This window comes from Neovison vison, chromosome 10 (assembly GCF_020171115.1).
Source record: "Neovison vison isolate M4711 chromosome 10, ASM_NN_V1, whole genome shotgun sequence".
NCBI classification, from domain to species: Eukaryota; Metazoa; Chordata; class Mammalia; order Carnivora; family Mustelidae; genus Neogale; species Neogale vison.
The window spans coordinates 56,630,530-56,639,554 of record NC_058100.1 but is presented as its reverse complement, the minus strand read 5'-3'; the positions used below and the strand labels follow the sequence as shown (position 1 = coordinate 56,639,554).

Genomic DNA, 9,025 nt, shown 5'->3' with positions numbered 1-9,025 from the left:
GTATATATGCTCCTTCCTCTTCACGAAAGAGTGCCCTTGCCCTCTGCATTTCTCTAGTCCTCCTTTTTGCAAGATAGTAAGTTTCAGCTCCTTTAACTAAACTTTGTAAGGTACAGCTTCAAATGGCATCACTTCTCTGGACTCTCCTTTAATTTGTCCAGCCTCCTTTAAAACATGGTACCCGAGGGCGCTCCTGGGTGGCTCAGTCAGTTAAATGTCTAACTTGCTGTCAGCTCAGGTCATGATCTCAGGGTCATGAGATTGAGCTCCACAGTGAGTGTGGAGGCTGCTTGGGGATTCTTTCACTCCCTCTCCCTCTGCCTCCCCACCCTTGCTTATATGTTCTCTCTCTTTCTCTCTCATCAATCAATCAGTCAATCAAACAAACAAACAAAACACAGTACCCAGAACTGAACACAGTGGTGGAAAGCGGGAGCCATAGACTTCCATTATCTTTCCCAATTCTCAAGTTAAAGTTGTCTTCACAATCTGTAAATGTTATAGGTTGAATGGGTAGCGTGGACATTTTCTGTTGTGTTTGCACAGGAGCCTTCTTTCCTCTTGGAGATAATAATCTTCTCTTCCACTTCCTCCTTGCCATGTTCTACTCTGGGAGTTGCTAACTGCTTGTGAGATGTTGACCACAGATTCATCTCAGGGAGAGCACCTGTTACAAGCCAGGACAAGGAGATTTTTCCTGGGGTTTTTCTAACCAGAGCTTGAAACTTTGGTTTCTGAGATTGTAAGGATAGAAGTCTGAAACTACAGGTAGCCAGCCTTCATGCCTGTTGGAAATGCTGTTCAGAAAGAAGCCAGCACACAGAGAAAAACATCACAAGAAGAAATACCGGGAAGTATCACTGAAGTCCCGGGTACCAGGCACCTCTAAGGCTGTCCTTTCCACATTTTGGTTTTTTAAGCAGGTATATTCATTATCCTTCTTTCCCTCTCTCCCTCCCTCCCTTTTCCCTCTGCTTCCGTCTTTTCTTCCTTCAAAATTTTATTTATTTGTGTATTTAGAAAGAAAAAACACAGGATTGTATTACTTCCATCACTAAGGACAGGACTTTGCAGGATGGTAGAGTGATTTCTGACAGCAGGGTGGAGCCCCCTACTTGCCGTCAGTGAGTGGGTTCTGTAGGACCATGATGACCGAGTCTCTTTACAGGAGCATCTTGGAGACATAGCGGTCCTCGTTGTCTGCCTTGGACTTCGTACCTTTGCTGCATGGGGGGTCTTTGGTCTGCATCACCTTCGCATTCTCCAGCCTGTGTTGCATTGCTTGTCAGTGGCCTTCATACAGAGCAGGAGCTCCTTTTTATTTCCACAGTTCATGAGCCCTTACATGTTATTTCTTACTTACTGTGTGAGCGCAGAGAATGGACTTGTGTTAAGCTCCTCCTCTTGCCACATTTGTAGCTCCTCCTGGGTCATCTCACTCTTGAGCTTGTTGGGTAGCTCATGGTGATGGTGGCTGTGCTCTCAGACCAGCTGTCTCCTAAAGAGCCTTATGCTAATTAAAATTACCTTTCGCTAGCTGGCAACCAAGCTAGGAAGTCTTCCCTGGCATATTGGGTGACTTACCGGTGATATGACTGTATGAACAAGCGACTGTTGGCTGAGTGAAAAACTGGTTTCTTGCTAGGGTGGACAGTGAATTTCCTTTGATTTCTAGTTCACAGCCATCACTTTAGGACCACATATTTTGGGGAACTAATTATGTACCAAATCGACTTCAATTATGTCTTATTAATCCTTATATTTAAAGAATAGTAAATTGATAATAAAGAATGGTTCAGTTTAATTGATTAGAATTTCAGAGTATTTGGCTAGTCTTGCCATGATCCTAGAATAGTTAATATCTTTTTTTTTTTAAAAGATTTTATTTATTTATTTGACAGAGAGAGATGACAAGTAGGCAGAGAGGCAGGCAGAGAGAGAGGAAGGGAAGCAGGCTCCCTGCTGAGCAGAGAGCCCGACGCGGGACTCGATCCCAGGACCCTGAGATCATGACCCGAGCCGAAGGCAGCGGCTTAACCCACTGAGCCACCCAGGCGCCCCAAGAATAGTTAATATCTTAATCTTTGCATATTCAGGATTCTGCTTCATACTTACTCTGAAGACTACAAAACTCTGCAAGACACACACATTTTAGGCTTGTTGTTTTGAGCTTATCCTTGGGCAAGGAGATGTATATTCAAATAAATCTTAGCATGTAAAAGGACAGGATTGTTTTGAATGCTCTGATCTCTAGTTCTGTGGAATATTTGTGATCACTTAAGTTTGACTTCGAGCCCAGATCTTGCTTCCAACTGGGAAGGGGAGACAATGGTGGACAGCTCCTTCCATCAGCTCTCTTTCAAACTGCTCCTATCTCCAATTCACAAAAAGCTGTTCTGAGGCTGGAAAGACCCACTGTTAGGAGGAGAATTATCCAACTTCGGCCCTGTCACAATCCATCATTTCTGGAAAGTCAGCCAACCCATGCTTTAATTTATTTTGTGGGATGATAACCTTTGAAGTCTGTAAGTAGTTACTGTCCCTCTCCTAGCTCATGGTAATTGAGCAAACACTTGCAACCTTTCCATGGGTCTGAGTCCATGATGTGTCTCTCTGTGTGTATGTATGGATGTATTTAGAGATCACCATGTTCTTTCAATAATAGATGAGAACACCCTGCTCTAGGTTTGAAATGTTTGCCCCTTTGCAATTTAATTAGAAACAAGAATTCTAAGATAAATAAGTAGGTGTTTGGATACACATGGATAACTGTGACTTGAGTCAAAGGAAAACTGACACCTTGGAAAAATTTCACATTTAGAAATATGTATATATATATATATACAGAAAGATGTGAGGTTTTGTTAATAAAAATAGGATAATTTGCCAGATTTTTTCCCTCCAGTCCCCTCCCCATTAGAGAAATTTCCTGTGTTTTTTTTTTCATTTCCAGATATTAGTGTTTCAAAAATAAGAAAAAACTGATATGAGAGACAAACCAAGCATACTATAGTTTAACATTCCTAAACAGAAGAAAAAATGTTACTTTAGATCTGAAAGGAGAAAAAATGGAAAAAAAATCACTTTCCTTATGTACTTTTTTCCAAAACTTCTTTTTACCATAAGTTGATTTCTAAAAGAAATGTATACCTCTAACTATGTATTCATATAGACCTAACCAGCTGACTTAGCTCATGCCTGATTTATGGGCTTTTAACTGTCTTACATTAGTAATTGCAATTTATGCCGATTTATCTCAGATTTCTTTTGACCAGCAGCATGAATTTGGAAAATTTCTGGCTTAGATTAGAGGTACATTCTGTAGCCATGCAATAAATCAAATATAACCAGTTCTTGCTGGGGTTCACTTTTGATAATGACTCAATACCAATTTCCCCTAACCTATATACGTGATAGCGTAAATCTAAACCATGGTTACCGTTGACGTCAGCAATATTAATTGGCTAATGTCCTTGAGGAATCATCCTGTACCAGCTCACTTAAAATATTGACAAAAATGTGCTTTACTTTGCTAAAAGTCTGAACAAATTGGTTTTCTATTATAGTATATTAGCACTTAGAAGGCTGTTGGGCTAGCATTATCTGGCTCTTGTCAACTGTACTCATAATCATAAAATGTTTGATGCCTCAGACAGCATACACACGTATATTATAAAATACAAAGGAAATAAATAAATAGCCACTCATAAGACTGAATCCAAAAACTAAAAGCACAGAAATAGCAACAAAGCAAATTCCCAGAGTTGATGAAAAATTCTTTTCTCATAGTCTTTACTATCATCTCTTAAAAGGTAGTTTTAATGTGGTTCTGATAAATATCTTCATATATATAATTTTGTGATTCCCTTGCTTGTTTCTTTTAGTTTGAACGGCAATTACAAACAAACAAGGAATGACAGAGCTTTGTAAGAAAATCTGTTATTGCTACAGAAATCTTCTTTTTTTTTCCCAATTTATTTATTTTCAGAAAAACAGTATTCATTATTTTTTCACCACACCCAGTGCTCCATGCAAGCTGTGCCCTCTATAATACCCACCACCTGGTACCCCAACCTCCCACCCCCCCGCCACTTCAAACCCCTCAGATTGTTTTACAGAAATCTTCTGTGTGAAGCTGCACTCTCCCTTCCTTCTCCATCTTCGTCCCTCAGGCCACTGCTCTCTAACCCCCCTGAAAACAGAGCCTCCTCTCTTTCTAAATGGATGAAACACAAAACTATAGGAACTTAAAATGGGAGCAAACAAGCTAATAATGAACTGCTGCACCCCTTGGCATTTGTAAAACCTTTTCTCTCTTGCTAATGTAATTTTCCAACCAGACATGGGGAAGCCTTTCTCAAGGTTGCGTACAAATGGTTGTGGAAGAGCCCAGAGACTCCCATTTCATTCTTTGTAATAGAGAAGAGTGATTGCTTCCTTGACTTTGTGGCTCTGATCATTCTTTAAGTGGTTAAGTAAGAAACAACAACATGTCCCTGAAGGAGAGCTTCCTAATGGCTTTTCTGTGGCCCATTGCCCCCTGGGGAGCTCACCATCACAGCAGGTCATCATGGTAATGCCATACTCTTCAGCTTTCCTCTGAACCTTTTGTGATAGTGACGCCAACATCTCATTTATTAATTTAATGCACTGTGTGCAGCTTCACAGTTGCTAATAAAAGACAACCTTTTGTGCAATAAATGAGTGAAAAAGTGATGAACATAGACTGGCATAATAAATAACTTCTGGTGTAAGTTATCTTTTAAGTCTGGATGTAGCTATTTAAAAAAAATAAGCAGGACTAACACTTACTGTTAAATGTAGGGATGACCTATTAAGTAACCACAAAAAAAGTGTGAGTGTTATTATCCACTTTGCTTCTAACATCTAATTCAAGACACACTAGCTGTCCACACCATTCTTTCAGAAGAACAGTTTAGAGCCTTAGGACAAAGTGATGACACCTCAGACAAGGTTCTTGCCTGCATTTCTTCACATTTAACTGATAATAGTGGAAGTGGTATTTGATATGGTACAAGCAGCTCTCATATAGCTATAAGGAGAGCTAGATTGGTTGAATTCTCAGCCATTCTTATGCGCTTACTCTTTCCCTGAAATGGTTAATACAACTGATATAATCAATTATGGATCTTTCTTTTTCTTGGAAAATTTTTTTGTTATTGAGTTATGCTAAATAATGTTGTGTGTATCATTCTTAGTAGTCTCCACCTCTGCCCTGTTTCACCCTTGATGAAATAGATACTGCATCTGTCAACCTTCCAGGTTAAAAAAAAGAAGAAATCCCTAGTATGTTTCACGTAGGGTGGGTAAAGTAGTAGGACTACAGTGCAGCCCCTATAGCTAAGCCCTATAGAAGGCTTGTGCATAGCATAACTTCATTGTTTTTCTTACACACAACTTCTTTCGCATCCAGTTGAAGCATGATCCATTCTTGGGTCTGAAGTTAATTGTGTGGTTTCATTATTGAGAGGACTTTTGTTTCCTTAAGATTTTTATTTATTTATTTGACAGAGAGCACACGTAGGCAGAGCAGCAGGCAGAGGGGGAGGGAGAAACAGGCCCCATGCAGGACTCAATCCCAGGACCCTGGGATCATGACCTGAGCCAAAGGCAGATGCTTAACTGACTGAGCCAGCCAGGCGCCCTTATTCAGAGGACTTCTATCTTCCAGTTTCTTTGAGGAAAAGTGATTTGACTTGATCATGTGCCTGTGGAGTCTGTGTCTCAGGTTTCTCTTCCAGGCTTGTCAATGAAACTGGTTTATGTCCTAAATATGAGATCCCTGTGTGCTATATCATAAACACTGATGAATAAACATACTGCATTAGTTTACTATTGTGGCTACAACAAATGACCACAAACTTAGTGGCTTAAAACAACACACATTCATTACCTTACAGTTCTGTAGGTCAGAAATCTGACGAAGGTTCCACTGAGCTATACTGGTCTTAGCAGGGCACATTCCTTTTGGAAGCTCCAGGGGGAGAATCAATTTCCTTGTCTTTTCTAGCTTCTAGAGGCTGTCCACATGCCTTGGCTCGTAGTCTTCTTCAAAGCTAGCAATGGTGAATCGGGTCTTTCTCCCATCACATCAGTCTGAAACTAACTCCTCTTCTGCTTTCCACTTCTGCTTTGAGAATTCTTACTTTACACTGGGTCCACCTGGATGATCCAGTGTAATTTCCCCATTTTCGCAACTGATCAGCAATCTTACTTCCATTTGCAGCCTTAAAATAATTTAACATAATTTATTTCCATAATTTGTTATGTAACATGACATTTTCACACATCCAAGTACTAGGACATAGGCATTGTTGGTGGTTGTTCTTCTCTTTCCCACATGAATATAGAAGGAAGGATTTCAAGAGATGCTTAGTTAGTATTGTAAAAAATTTTAAAAACTTCCTGGCTCTCACAATAAGAACAAAAGCTTTTTCATCAATATATTCATTATTCCAGCATGAAGTTGACCTTGTTCTTGAGCAAAGAGTCCACTCTTCCAATACTGTGAAGTGAGGACGTCTTGTAAAAGTCGTGTCTGTTCATTGTAAGGTTTAGGCACAAGCATTCTGGAACGTTCTATCCAAGCTAGGGAGGCAAATGCTTCAGAAAGTCTTTCCAGAGGAGGAGCGGGAGTACATCATCAGTGGCAGTTTTTGAGGAAGAAAAGCATGGCAAGAAAAGAATTGCACAAATAAGCATTAAACACTGATTTTTAGGATCATGAACTAAATCTCTTTCATCTGCATGGGTTGAAAATCCACAGTATCAGTGTCAGGATGTAAGGAGGTAACTTGCAAGTTTTATTTCATATTTTCCTTTTTTTCATTAGGCTGATCTCTGGAAATTGTGAAGGAGTAAGAGTTAATTTTTGATCTCTGATCTCCATTACGGTCATTCTGCATTACCCTTTATGATGCCCTGGAACATTGCTGGGGAAACTGGTTGACTGATAAAATCTTCATTGTACATGGAGGAGGGAATTTTTAAGGAGTCATTAGGGAAATAATAAATACATTGAAAAAAGTTAAGTAGCACAAATGTTATATGAAAAGAATAGCTTCCCCAGTCTAGACTCCTATGTTCTATTTCAGAGAAACATTTTCCTGCATATTACTTTAGAAGCATCTGTTTCCTGTGCATTCTTTTAGAATGTTGCCATGCATACACACACATGCAGATATATAAAATATGCTCCTCTTTACACAAATGAAAGTATATGATAAACACTAGTTTGTATCTTATCTTTGTTCACTTAATATAGTTTTGGTGATCTTCACATATTAGCAGGTATAGATTCCCTTTACTCTTTTAATAGCTCACAGTAGTCATTTAAGCCTAGACTTTGTGCATTTCCAGGATGGAAGCCACTATTTAAGGGCTTAGCTACATTTTCTGATGCTGTCTAGCTATTTTCTAGGAGCTAATCCAAGACAAAGATGCTGTGTGTAGGAGTATAGTATGTTGTATTAATATTCATAAAAATATCTTAATTTTCCCTATGGTGCCATCCCTGTTGAAGAATTTTCTATCCTTGACTTGTTGAAGTAATGTATGGCTGTGTGATTTGCATTGGTCAATGCAATGTCAGAACTGTGACATTTCAAAGCAGAAGTTGTAAGGGCCATCTTATAGAGGGCTATATATCTTTTCCCTCTTTCATAAAAGGTGTATGTCCCAGATGGATGTCACTAACAATGCTAGGTTGTGGAATGAAGATGACATGGACCTATCCAGAATGGATGGGTGGCTTGAGTGAAAAATAAAACTGTTACCTTGAGTAACTGCTATTGGAAGGTCTCTTGCAACTACATAATGACCTAACCTGTCTGATACAGGGAGCTACCTAAGGAATAGTCAGGAATGTGACAATTTGTAATAAAACAGTCCTTCTGATTATGAAATGGCTTTTCAATGACCTGTCTTTCCTAATTCCTTCCTCCTCAATTCATTAAATCAAATGACCAAACACCCCACCACTAATATAACACAGCGTTCATTGACATGTATAACATTTTCATTCTAGTTATTCATTTCATTATGTTTTCATTCATTTCAACCACTTTTAGGCTATCTTGTCCCTAGATTTAAGTAATCAATATTTTTGTGCAAACAAAAACATATTGAAAACAAAAGTCTCCTTCTGGCCATGATGGAGTCACTGGGTCCAGACTTCCCTTCCCACCATAAATATCTTTAAAAATTGGGCAGAATACATAAGGCAACTGTTTCAGATATTGGAAAACAGGTAGTTGGGCTGTGACTTCCAAAAGTAGAGAAACAACTGAGTTGGACCTAAGATTGCCCAACTTTATGACTGGAGGCCCTTTCCTTACCCAGGTTCTAAGAGGGGGAGCCCAAAAAGAGCATTGCAGAATTGCTGAGTTGCAGAGGTACATATTAGAGATCAGGAAAACTGAGGTTACTGGAGCTATCAGGACAGACTACTGGAAAGGAGGAGGTTGTACAGAAAGTTTCAGAAATTTCATAGGGATTCCCTTGGGTCTGTCTTTGAAGACTTCTCTGTGCACATACCGGGAGAAATACTCCCAAAATCTGGGCTGGAAGATATTCATATTCTGAGCAGCCAGAGCAGAGAATCCTTGTTGAGAACTTGGGCCATTTGGTGGAGACCCTAAAGGGGTCATGCCTTAATAATGGGACTGAACTAGCCATGGAGGAAAGACTTCTCAAAGCTTAAAAACAACTGTCAAAAGATCCAGCTGATCTTTAAGTAATGTAATTCTGTCAAAACAAAGTAAAGTGCTCTTTAAAGGAAGGCAACAAAATCCAGCATTCAACTACATAAAAATAACAAAAGTTCAGCATTTGTTAAAAAACTACAATCATGTGAAAATGGGAAAGTATGATCCATACTCAGTAAAAAAATAAGTTGAAAGAAACACATCTGGAAATGACAGAGATGATTGAATTAATAAATACATTTAAATAGCTATTATACATATATATAAGTAGTTAAAGAAAAATTGAACACAATTATAAG

The 9,025-nt window shown here is 39.0% G+C and overlaps 1 pseudogene; it reads right to left on the bottom strand.

Moving 5' to 3' along the window:
• Positions 1-1,111: 1,111 nt before the first annotated feature.
• Positions 1,112-6,210, bottom strand: LOC122917987 (annotated as a pseudogene).
• Between the last annotated feature and the right edge of the window lie 2,815 nt (positions 6,211-9,025).